At 34.8% G+C, this 13,533-nt stretch overlaps 1 pseudogene; it reads right to left on the bottom strand.

Annotated features, from left to right (window-relative positions):
• Positions 1-956: 956 nt before the first annotated feature.
• LOC138923123 (transcriptional protein SWT1-like) overlaps positions 957-13,533 on the bottom strand; it is a 67,558-nt pseudogene continuing 54,981 nt past the window's right edge.

Below are 13,533 nucleotides of genomic sequence, written 5' to 3'. Positions count from 1 at the left end.
CCGGAGGGTTATGTGAGGAAAAGTGAGCTTCCTCCGTAATCTCACCCCTTCCAGACTATATATATATATATATATATATATATGTTAGATGAAAGCAGCATTAATATCTTATCTAGTAATTGTGATAATGAGGTTTTTTGAGCAGTTTCTGGCACACAAAACTCCCAGAATTTCCCAGATTTGAAATTAGAAGACTGTAGAAATAGAGTATTACCAGGGACAAAACTTACATAGTTTAAAAGGGGTAAAAAGTCATGACTCCTAGGCTGACTGCACAAGAATCACATGAAGACACTTGTTAAATTGGTAGGTCGATTGGCAAAGTCTGAACGAGGTCTATAGGTTCAAAAATTGTACTGTATCAGCACTGATTTCCTAACTAATTATGCTAGTTACATAAGATATCCTTATTCTTTAGGAAATTTATATGGAAGTATTTAGGGGTAAAGGAGCATCAGACCCACAACACACTCTTAAAGAGTTCAGAAAAAAATGTGGATAGGTAAGTTGATAGACAGGTAGGCAGGTAGAAAGGGAAAACAATGAAGCAAATGTGCTAAGATGTAACATCAGGAAACCGGGTAAAGGATATATACGGGAATTCTTTGTACTACTCTTGCAAATTTTTTCTAAGTTTTAAATTATTTCAAAATAAAAAGTAAAACAAGAACAACAACATTACTGGGCACCACTGCCAGAAATTTGACTCAGTAACGTCTGATAAAGGCTTGGCATCTGCATGTTTTAAAAAATTTCCAGAGTATTTTGATGCATGTTTTGATCCCCTGGTCTGGAGCACTGGAAAATGAACAATCAAACAACACTGCACAGCTTTCTTCCATCCATAAATGAAATAATATAAAATCCCAGCACTGCTGTGACACGGCTTCCATAGGAGGATGTGTGTTTTATAACTTATAATAATAACTGTTTACTCTCCATTCAATTCACTTAGTATTTGCTTAATGCCTTTAGTACATTAGAATAAGTTAGAATGAAAATATCCTTTACCTGCTGTTGTCTGCTAAATACATTTTTAGAAGGTATGTGATTAGCTACTCTAAACAGCATTCCAAAGGTATCTTACCTCTGTAAATGTTTGGAGCAGTTTACTTGAGCAAAGGCCTGTGGAAGAATAGCATCATAATGCGACCTTGTGCTGAAAGCATGTAAAAACTCTTAGAATCCTGAAGCAGGAATTCCACTGTTGTAAAATCCACTGCACTGTTAGCTGGAAACAGAAAATTAAGAAGGAAAAAACACATAAGAATGAGTATACAACACAAAAACATCTTTGTAAAGCCAATCTAATATTAATTATGGAAGTTAAGAAGAGTACGCATTCACACCTACATGCCACTCCTAATTTATCGCTCTGGTGTAAAAAGCAACAATTAAACAGGCTTTGTTGGAGATAAAGTTCTTGGAGTTGCTTCTGGTATTGTGTATTCAGATTCCAGGAGTTCCCTAAACACGGTCAACTTCAAAGTAAAAGTTAAGTGAAAGAACATTATCCTCTTCAGAAAAGAGAGAGAATCACCAAATGAGTTAAACAACAGATTTTGAAAACTGAGGTTGTTTCATACACAAATTACTGTGGAGGCATTGGAAGAGTCACATTTTGGTGGTAGGCGTGTAAGTTCTATGTGGTACCTCTCAATCAACTCAGTTATCACGTTGAGATTTACCTTCAAATTCCATTACATGAAATGTAATACTAGGTTTATTGAAAATAATGTGTGCTCTCTCTCTGCACAACACAACTTCAGCAAAAAATAAACAATTTGGGTAAAAGTGAGCTGTGGGCAAAAGAAGCTGGCAGAATTTTTGTCCCCTGTAAATTAGTAAAGTGAGTTAATCTACAAATAATAATTTAATGGTATAACAATTTTCTCTCAAGAAACTAAATTACTTACATTAAATTCTCAAACCAATTAGAGGTTAGTGGCAATAATTTCAAAGATTTAAAAAGTTAAGAACAGTGAAGATAAGTAACTTTCTAATGTCACCAAAACTCAGATCAGAAAAAATTCTCTCCATTACTAAGATAGAATGCTACATAGTTTTCAAAGGCATTTAGAATAACCATGCTACAATGTGTTTGTTTTGTTTTCTTTTAATGTTCATCGTTTCAGAGACTCTGTTATATTCTGAAACATCAGCATAGTTTTTTTACTGGAACTGTGAGGTAAAGTAACAGAGTTCCTCTGTTTTTCTTTTTTTTCTTTTTGAGGAAGATCAGCCCTGAGCTAACATCTGCCAATCCTCTTTTTGCTGAGGAAGACTGGCCCTGAGCTAACATCTGTGCCCATCCTTCTCTACGTTCTATGTGGGACGCCTACCACAGCATGGCTTGCCAAGCGGTGGCATGTCCGCACCTGGGATCCAAACCAGCGAACCCCGGGCCGCCAAAGCGGAATGTGCACTTAACTGCTGCACCACTGGGCCGGCCCCCAGAGTTCCTCTGTATCACTTACACAAGAAGCATTTGTTTATGAAATACTGAAAGATGAAATGAAAATAAAAAGATTTTAATACTTAATTATACAACATTCAGAAATTCTAATCTAATCTGATGGTTATAGCCAAGCTTCTGGCTTCTCCTTTATCAAACTAACACTATTATTTCCTTACAAAACACTTTTAGTTGGGGGCTGGCCCAGTGGCACAGCAGTTAAGTTCGCATGTTCTGCTCCTTGGCGGCCCGGGGTTCGCCGGTTCGGATCCCGGGTGCGGACAGGGCACTGCTTGGCAAGCCATGCTGTGGCAGGCGTCCCACATATAAAGTAGAGGAAGATGGGTACAGATGTTAGCTCAGGGCCAGGCTTCCTCAGTAAAAAGAGGAGGACTGGCAGTAGTTAGCTCAGGGCTAATCTTCCTCAAAAAAAAACACCAAAAACACATTTTTAGTTATTTTTTAAATCAATGAGTTTAAATTCCTGTGGGAAAAGAGAGATGAGAGATGCTACACATAGGACAGCATGTAGACTAGATGAATCCAGTAAGTCTCCTGAGGAGGAGAAACTGGACACAACTTCTTTTAAGGGTGCTTCTCCAAGGCAGTCAGTGTTCAGGAGGGCTTACATTCTTGAATCAATCATTTGACTTCTGTCATACAAAAATCCTTTACTAAGATTTGGGCAAAAGGGAAATAAACATAAATTCAGTACTTAGACACAACGTAAAGAAATCTACACGGTTTAAACAGTTTAATGCTTATATAGGTCAATAATTATTTAGATTAAAGTAAATATAGATAACAAAGCCAGAAAAAACTATTAGTCATTTTCCATACAATTTTCTATGAATGGATCTAAGGATACGAGTTTGCTATACTGAAGTTAAACACATATGTATAACTCAACAGCTGAGGATACTATTAAAAGATATTAAACAAGGGGCTGGCCCCGTGGCGGAGTGGTTAAGTTCGCGCACTCCGCAGCAGGCGGCCCGGTGTTTCATTGGTTCGAATCCTGGGCGCGGACATGGCACTGCTCATCAGACCACGCTGAGGCAGCGTCCCACATGCCACAACGAAGAATACACAACTATGTACCGGGGGGCTTTGGGGAGAAAAAGGAAAAAATAAAATCTTTAAAAAAAAAGATATTAAACAAAATCATAAACTGTGATTTTTCCAATTCAAAATTATTTTGGAGCAGAAGGCACTTTTGTACTTCTATTATGTATTCTTCACAAGTCAGTAAACATTAGGCATCAGATTCTTCTAGACCAAGGGTCAATAAATTACACACACAATGATTCCAAAAATGACTTTTTAGCAGAAGCAAAAGTCACCATCTTTTCACTTCTCTCCCTACTGCCAGTTAGAGCTGCTGCCCACTACCTCTGAGCTGCGTATAAGAGTGAAACACGGCCCACCACTGGAAAACAGACAGATGGAAGATGGCAACCAGATACCCTCTGTTTGAAACCAAATCTCGTTCAAGATCATACACGGTTTATGGATTTTCTCTTTTGAGAGACTCCACTAAATTATGCCCCTAGTAAAAGATATGAAAAGTGTTTCTATATATCTTGTAAAACTGCTTTGAAGACATGTCCAGTAGGTTGTTCCATGTCCCTTAAATAATAATACCCCTAATAAATAAGTTCCATAAGTTAAAGACAATGCCTGGAAAGTATCTTTATTTTAAAAATTGGTAACTTTTAAAAAGAGACATTCATGCAACATCTACCACGTATAAGTCATAAGTCGCTAATTAGGAGCTTTAAATCCCCTGGAGGAATTTTTAAAAATATAAAAATTTTCAAAGAGTTTACACTTCAGGGGAAAGAGAGAGAGAACTGGTATACCTACTATAGAATACGTTTTTGCTTTTGTTCTGTCTTAGCTTCCAGGAAGCTGAGTGTTCAAATCTGTATTCAAGTGATGCAATAATTGTTTGCATATGTTTTACGGTAAAGCTATCTTTCTGATTCTTTATTACCTGGCTCTTGTGCCTTTAAACCTAACTTAAACCCTCTTGTAATCAGATTGTTATTTAATAGCCCTCATACTCACAGTTACTTTTTAAAAGTTGACAGGATATAAGTAATAAATAAAGTAATACATAGAATAAATAGATCACTTCATGTTAGGAGTTCAAAAAAATCAAGAACTGAACATCCTAGTAATGGTTACACTTTGCTTTTTATTTGTTTGTTTTTTGAGGAAGATTAGCCCTGAGCTAACATCTGCTGCCAATCCTCCTCTTTTTGCTGAGGAAGACTGGCCCTGAGCTAAGATCCGTGTCCATCTTCCTCCACTTTACATGTGGGATGCCTGCCACAGCATGGCTTGCCAAGCGGTGCCATGTCTGTACCCGGGATCCGAACCGGCACCTGGAATCTGAACTGGCAAAGCCCGGGTGGCCAAAGTGGAACTTGTGAACTTAACCACTGCGCCACGCCACGGGGCTGGCCCCTACACTTTGCTTTTTAAAGGTACAGCAATACATACCTGTTTGACTCTGGATAAATCACTTACCCTCTCAGGGCTAGTTTTCTTCATCATACAACAATGGGCTTTAATAACATTAGATCAGTGCTTTTCACATCTTTTTCTTCTTAGCAGAGAAACTTTCTTTTTCAAATCTTACATGGAATTTCCAAATATAAACAGATAAAAGGAAGCTGCATGACTAAAGTCGGAGTTGAGGGCCAGAGGCCACTTACCAGGCTCCCCATTCACCAACCTTTCCTCCTCCAGTCTGTGGCAACTCCAGAGGTGCTGCAAGAGGTTCTGTACCACGTACTTTAAAAGCCACCAACTAAGTGCTGGAATATAGTCTTTGGTGGTTCTAAAATTCACTACGCACCACAGCCAAAGCTTTCCTATTCCTTATCCCTACAGCTTAGATAGAAACCTTGATACATTATTTTTAAAATTAGTACATGAAATGTGGTCAGAGTTTGCATGTTAAACCTAATGAGAAATTTAAAAAAATCTAAATAATTCTATTTGTATATCTGAATAAACTGTAAAATATGGTTTAAAAAGTTTTAAACATTATTAAAAATTATATATTCACAACATCCAGTAACATCAACAATGATACCATTAAGAGTCATAAGCTCTGTTCAACCAGCTGTCACAAATTCCTATTAGAAATTAGAATTAAAAATGAATAATTAAGAAGTAAATGACAAATTTTTTATTAATTCATCTTCACATCCCATGGAATATATCTCCTAGTCTCACTTTAACACAACACTGCTAAATACAAAATAAAAGATTCATACCTTTGTAGAGATTTTCATATGGGCTCTCAATGGTTAAAAGCAAGTTCTTTTCCATAACTAATCCAAATATAGCCAACCAATGTTTTCTAAAGCACTGTAACAAATGTATTAGAGTCCATGGTGGTTTCAAGTACAGCATCTAAAAAGTATTTAGAAAAAAATAGCATCTAATGATTTATTTATTATTCCTATTATTAAAAAGTACCTATTCAGGAATTCCTACATACATTTTTGGGCAAAATATAGTTAAATTCTTTTTAAACTAAAAAGATATTTTATTAAAGCCAATCATAATCTTAAAGGCTAATTCCATTGCAAATTGCTTTTGTAAAATTCATATTTGTATTAGTCCTTATAGTTTCAGAAACTATATGTGTGAAAAGCAAGCACAGTTCTAATTGGAAAAAGCATAGTTTTAACCAGCAAAGGGCATCAATCTACTTTTCAACACAGTCATTTCTTTGAGGAAATCAGTCTAGTTATTTCATATAATTGGAAAAAATCTATATAGAAAAAGTTGTCAACTATGCTCGACACTTGCTACACTCTTGCAAAGACATGTATAAAAAGAGACTGAGGGGCTGGCCCCGTGGCCAAGTGGTTAAGTTCTCCCACTCCACTGCAGGCGGCCCAGTGTTTCATGAGTTCGAATCCTGGGCGCGGACATGGCACTGCTCATCAAGCCACGCTGAGGCAGAATCCCACGTGCCACAACTAGAAGGACCCAAAACTAAGAATATACAACTATGTACTGGGGGACTTTGGGGAGAAAAAGGAAAAAAATAAAATCTTTCAAAAAAAAAAAAGATTGATCACTTAGTACCTCAAGACGTCAGCATGGCCTTTTTGGAAGCATTCACATACAATGATTTTCCTAGACTCTATTAGGAAATATCTAATTTATGTCAACCCTCCTAGAAGCATCTGATCATTCTTCATCTTGGTTCAACACTTGATAATAACCAAGCAGCAAACACATCATATTGGCAAACATTAGCATCTCCGTGAACATCTGGAATAGATACAGTCTATAGTTGATGGGGAATAATGTTTCTCCCAGCTATAAATGTCAACAGCAAACAAACCTTAAACTAAACTAAAAAGGCCACTATTGCCAAATGCTGTGTTTTACTGATTGCAGAAAAGATGTGAGTCTAAAGAAAATTCAAGATATCTTGCTAATAAGATCAAATTTATACTCTGATTCTCATATTTACATGACATAAGCCAAAATATATACTTCTTTGAATACATATTGCTAGGGGAATTCCCTATACAAGACATTTTGACTCACATATGAGAGAAATTTTTCTGAATTCAACTTCAGCTCCATGAGGCAAGGTGTTTGACACTAGTAGATCCACAATAAATATTTGTTCACTGAAAAAATGAATAAAATATAGTCCTGGTCTTTAGGAAATGTCCATCAATTAATTTTCAAAAAGTATTTTCAAAAACTTCAAAAAAAACCCATAATATTATATAGATTAGTACAATGAAGCTTACACATTTTATACAAGAAATATTTCTTAAAGTAAGGTAACAAATCTTTAGCAATAAAAGAGAAATTTTCAACTATTAGGGTTGAAATAATCACCTCCATCCAAAGGTTTCCAAAAGCAATTTTCATTTCTGTTTCTAATATTGAAGATAAAGTTGTTCCAAGAGATTTTTCAAGGTCAGATATGATGCTTTCAAGTAGAATGAGTAGTCCAGAATTTGTAGATTCTTCCTCATAGCTCTCTTCCAAAGGTGCTGCTTCTTTAAAAAAAACAGTTACAGGCTTTATTTAGGACACGAATAGTAAACATTTCACATATACAGTTAGTATTAAGCCATAATTAATAAATACTTTATGTATATAATTAGTATTTGAATTACTTGGAAAACAAACCAATACTTTCTTTAGAAACATGTATCTCTAGTACACTTGTTTTAGATGCAAGATAAATATACTATGTTAGCCAATGCTTTATCTTTTTGACAAAAGGCAACTAAATATTTTTACTAAAATAGAAATTTAAGAAATGAGTGTGATATTTTAACTACAATTTTATTTTTATTTTCCAAAAAAAGGAAAAATTCAAAAAATGCTTTACATATATTTATAATAGAAAACCAAGAACTATGGATCAAAATGTTTTGCTTCCAAAAATAGTATATTTTTCCAATTGCTGCTCACATCAAGAAGGATGAAATATGTTATGAAAGCACCAAAATCTCCAGCTTAACTGCCTTTACACCCTCTCCTTTTAAAATGAGCTTTTATTATTTTAATTAATATCATTTCATTAACATTACTATTTTGATACCTGAAAAGAACTGCAATTTCTTTATTGGAAAATTCAAAATATTAAGTGGTTTATCTCTAGAAATACAAACTAAGGATTAAAAATGACAGTCATATAATGGGCAAACTGAAAGTATGTGACCCCTGAAAAACCATACACTGGAATATCCTGTTACCTCTAATAAATGCCATTTTGAATTTTATGACAAAAGAAATTTTATTACCAAAAAGGTCAAAAAAGTAGCATGTGTACATATGAGTTTTTCTATAATTATATGTAAAAGGTACATACAATATTAGAGATTTCAATAATTACACTCCCCACAGAGGAAAAAGGTGGGATGTATTTTTAAATTATGTCAGATTTAATATAATATACCATCAAATAACAAGCTATAGAACAGATTATTCTGGTCAAGAAAAAGAGATTAAACAACAGTATGGCCTTTAGCTTTTTTAAGTATTAGTTTAAAATTAAAAAATAATTATTACTAGAGTCCCTCAAGTTTCTCTATTACTGAGTTTTTACTGTATTAATAGAAGGTTATGAATATAAGGCTAATTGTAGAAAGAAACAAAAAAATTCTCTCCACCTCAAATGAATATTTCCTGTAGCTACTATTAATTTAAAAGCCATACTCTTCAAGGTACAAAATAGCATGCATACAGTGATTATAAATATGTAAAAATGTGAGTGTGCAGACAAAAATTCAAATTAATTTGTAAAAGTGTATGTAGAAGGCAATAATGTTAATTATGTTTTCTTTTGGATTACCATTATAGCATTCATTTATTTCTACCATTTATGTGCCAGCAAATATTCCAAACAATGTTATTTTAAATGTACAAGATGAAAATTTACTATTAATTCCAATTGTTATCAATAATCTTAGTATATAAAATAAGATATATTTCTAATTATTTGTAGTAAGAATACTACCTGCTTTCAATTGTTGCTTAGATATACAGGGCTGATGACATACATCTGTGTTCAGAGATAAGTTTAACAACTCTGCACTCAATTATTCTTTACTGAGTGACTTCACACCACTTATTAGGCCTTTGTTTCTTAAATTTCTATCATACCTAAGGTTGAGGTTAGGAGTAAAAAATATTTTATTTTTTGTAAGATAAATCACACAGCAACTCAAAATACATGGGATCTACTCAGAGGTTGGTGATTCTCAGCATACATATTAACAAAGGATAGCAATTTTTTTAACAGAAAAGATAAAGGAATTAACACATAGCAGAGGCACATCATATGAGTTTTTGAGGATAATAATAATTATTATATATCAAAAGTTTTCCTGGTACCAGGCACTGTTCTAAGCACTTTACACATATCAATCCATTTAATTCTCACAACAAACCTCCTAGGTGGGAGTGGTACTAATCTTATCGCCATTTCACAGATGAGAACCTGAGGTGTAAAAAGTTTAAGTAACTTGTCCAAAGTTATACCTAGTACGTGGAAGCCAGATTTGAACACAAGAATACGATCATCCAAAAAGAAATAAATAGAGAGCCACAGTAAGAGAAATAATTTACACAGGGCAGGCAATTACAAATTTAGTCTGAGGGAGCATAAGACAAATGGTGTAAATTTGCTATTTGCAGAAAGAAGTCAGTATAATTAGAGCATAGTGCAGGAGACCAATTTACGTGGCTAGAGAGAAAGGCAAGGACCTTAACAAATGCAAAGACATTTTTAAGGGCTTCAATGGGGAAGTGACATGATCACATCTGTGTCTGTTAAATTGTTATTCTGGAGTCCAGCAGGCTTCCGGCTTTTGTTAATGGCAGAACAGCTTGATCAGACTAACTTTCCCACAGAGGAGAATTAGAAAATCTGAACAACAACAGAAAACTATCTGAAGGCTCTCGAGAGCACTAAAATGTAGGCAGAAGCTAGAAGAGGGTCTACCCTCAAGACAGACACTACACTGGTGAAAACAAGAAGTTTCTATCTTTTCGCCTGAGGGCATTCCCTAATTCATCAACGGCTTATGACAGAAAGCCACAGTCTTAGTGGCTTGAAATGTCAGAAGACAATGTTCAGGACTGGCCAGGGCAGATAGAAAGTTAAAGGCGAAACTGAAGAAGGGAGGAAACCACAGAGTAGGTGAGCCCTAAAAGCTGCACATAAATTCTGCCTAGAAAAAACAACACACTGCCAAGAGATGAAGCAATCAACAGAACCAGATTCTGATATGACACAGATGTTGAAGGTATCTGATTGGGAATTTAAAATAATTTTGATTAATATGCTAAAGGATATGGAAAAGTTAATGGAAAAGGTAAATAGCATGCAAAATCAAATGGGCAGTTTCCGCACAGATGAAAATTATAAGAATCAAATGGAAGTGGCTAGCAATTAAAAAAAAACAGTTATCAGAAATGAAGAATGCCTTTGACAGGCTCCTCAGCAGACTTGAAATACGTGAGGAAAGAAAAACAAATTTGAAGACAAGTCAACAGAAATTACCCAAACTGAAACAAAAAGAGACTAAAAGGTTAAAAAAAAACCCAGAGCTGTGGGACAACATCAAACAGTCTAACATACACACATGTATTAGTTATCTACTGCTGTGTAACAAGTTATCCCAAAACTTAGCAACTTAAAACAAGCATTTATTCTCTCACAGCTCCTAAGAGTCAGGAATCTAGGAGCAACCTGACTGGATGGTTCTGGCTCAAGTTCTCTCACAAGGCAGGAGCATGGTATTGCCTAGGGTTGCAGCCATTTCAAGGTTAGTTGGCACTCATTCATGTGGCTGTTGGCAGGCCTCAGGCCCTCACTGGTTCTTGGCTGGAGGCTTCAGTTTCTCACTATGTGGGCCTCTCCAGAGGGCTGCTCACATCATGGCAGCCTGCTTCCCCAGAAGAAGTGATCCAAGAGAGAGAGGAAGAAAGAGAGTGACCAAGAAGGAAGTCCCAGTCTTTTATAACCTAATCGCAGAAGTAACATTATCAGTTCTGATGCCTGCTCTTTATTATGTAGTCAACTGAGCCTGGTATGGTGGAGGAGGGGACTACACATAGGCTTTAATACTAAGAGGCAGAGATCATTGGGGTGATCTTGGAGGCTGGCTACTACAATGTAATTCTGTAATAACAGAGGACAAAAGAGGGAATGGAGCAGAAGAAATATCTGAAGAAATAACGACTAAGAATTTTTCAAAACTAAAGACAGGCACCAAACTACAGATCCAAGAAGCTCAGAGAACATCAAACAGCATAACTTCCCTCTTCTCTACCCCGCCCCCACATACACAAACACACACCTGGGCACATCTGCTAAAAACTGCTAAAACAAACTGCTAAAAAAGCAAAAGACAAAGAAAAAAATCCTGAAAACAATGAGAGGGAAAAAAGACACATTATATAAAGAGGAATCAAAACAATTATAGCAGACTTCTCATCAGAAACCACACAAGCTAGAAGAAAATGGAGTGACATCTTTGAAATACCAGAAGAAAAAAAAGTCAACCAGAATTGCATATCCAGCAAAAATACCTTTCAAAAATAAATAATAAATAATGACATTATCAGGCAAACAAAACTAGAAAATTCATTGCCAACAAACTTACACATGTCAAAGAAAGTTGTTTAGGCAGAAAGAATATGATACCAGACAAAAACCTGAATCTATAAAAAGCAATGAAAAGTGCTAAAAATGGAATGAAAGATTAAAATATTCATTTTTTTATTTTTAAATGCTTTAAACAGTAAATGACTGAAGCAAAAATAGTAGCAAAGTACTATGTGTTTATTATTTCATAAAGGTAAAATATATGACAATGACATCACAAAGCATGAGAGAAAGAAATTGGGAATATACTGTTATAAGATCCTTACACCTCATGTGAAGCAATATAATATTATTTGAAAGTAGGCTTGGATCAAGTAAAGACGTATATTGTAAACACTAGGGAAACCATTAAAAAGTTTTTTCAAAAAGGTATAAATAAATCAATAATGGAGATAAAATGGCACCATAAAAAATAACCTAAGAAAGAAAAAGAGAAGAAAAGAGCAGATGAAACAAATAGAAAATAATTAGCAAAATGGTAGATTTTGATCCAACCAAATAAATCAATGATATAAACTCATCAATTAAAAGACAAAAATTGTCAGCTTGGACAAAAGTACCAACTCTATGCCATCCTCAAAAAAACTAAAGACTCAGATAGTAAATAGATGGAAATAGATGGAAAAAGATATACCACATAAATACTAACCAAAACAAAACTGGAATAGTGATCTTAACACTAAACAAAGGAGACTTCAGAACCAGGAATATTGTCAGAAACAAAGAGAGATATTATATAATGAGAAAGGGGTAAATTCTCCAAGAAGAGAATCCTAAATAATCCTAAATTTGTATCCATCTTACTACAGAGTTTCATAATATATGAAGTAAAACAAATAGAACTGAAAAGAGAAGTAAACAAATCCACAATTATAGTTGGAGATTTCCATACTCTTCTCTCAGTAATCGTAGAATAAGTAGACAGATAATCAGAAAAGTTATAGAAGACCCAAACAACACTATCAACCAACTTGACCTAATGGAAGTTTATAGAATACTCCACCCACAAGAGCAGAATATACATTCTTTTTAAGTGCACATAAAACATTCACCAACGTAGACCATATTCTTGGCCATAAAACAAACTTTAACAAATTTAAAAGAATAGAAATCCTATAAATTATGTTTTCAAGCCATAGTAGAATTAAAGTACAGATAAATAACAAAAAGATAACTGGAAAAATTGCAAATATTTGGAATTAAGCAGCAAACATCTAAATGACCTATGGGTCAAGAAGGAAATCATAAGGGAAGTTATAAAGGATATTGAATTGAATAAAAATAAACAAACAACACATCAAAATTTGTGGGATGCAGCTAAAGCAGTGCTTAAAAAGAAATCTACAGCAGTCTCAAATAAATGACTTAAGCTTCCACCTTTAGAAACTAGAAAAAGAGCACAAAGGGGCAATGGAAGTGTTCTATATATCAAGGAGGATGCGGGCTACACCAGTGTACCCACTGTCAACATTGTAGAGTTAAGATTTGTGCATTTTAATATTGTATGTTCTTCCTCAAAAAAAAAAAAAAGAACTGTATGAAGATAACCATATGGGGAACAGAGAGTGGATGGAAATATAGATAGAAGACGGCAGAATTACGGTAATTGTTGCAGCTGGGTACTTTGGAGTTTATCAGCTCTCTTTCATTTTGAATATGTTGAAATTCTCCATAATGAAATTTTTTAAATTAAAAATTTAAAAATACCATTATTACTTTTTGAAGAGTAAATGAAGGAGAGCTAGTGTAGAAGTAGAGAGCATAATTAATCTTAGAGTAGAAAAGGAAGAAAAGAGGAAAAATAACATGGCTTGACATAGGATGGTGGCAGGGGAGATAAAGAAAAGACCATACAAGACTCACAAATTGACTGGATATAGATTATGAGGGAAAGGCAGGTATC

The sequence above is a fragment of the Equus caballus genome, chromosome 2 (genome assembly GCF_041296265.1).
Source record: "Equus caballus isolate H_3958 breed thoroughbred chromosome 2, TB-T2T, whole genome shotgun sequence".
Lineage (NCBI taxonomy): Eukaryota > Metazoa > Chordata > Mammalia > Perissodactyla > Equidae > Equus > Equus caballus.
The sequence above is the reverse complement of the archived record's forward strand: the minus strand, read 5'-3'. Positions and strand labels throughout refer to the sequence as shown.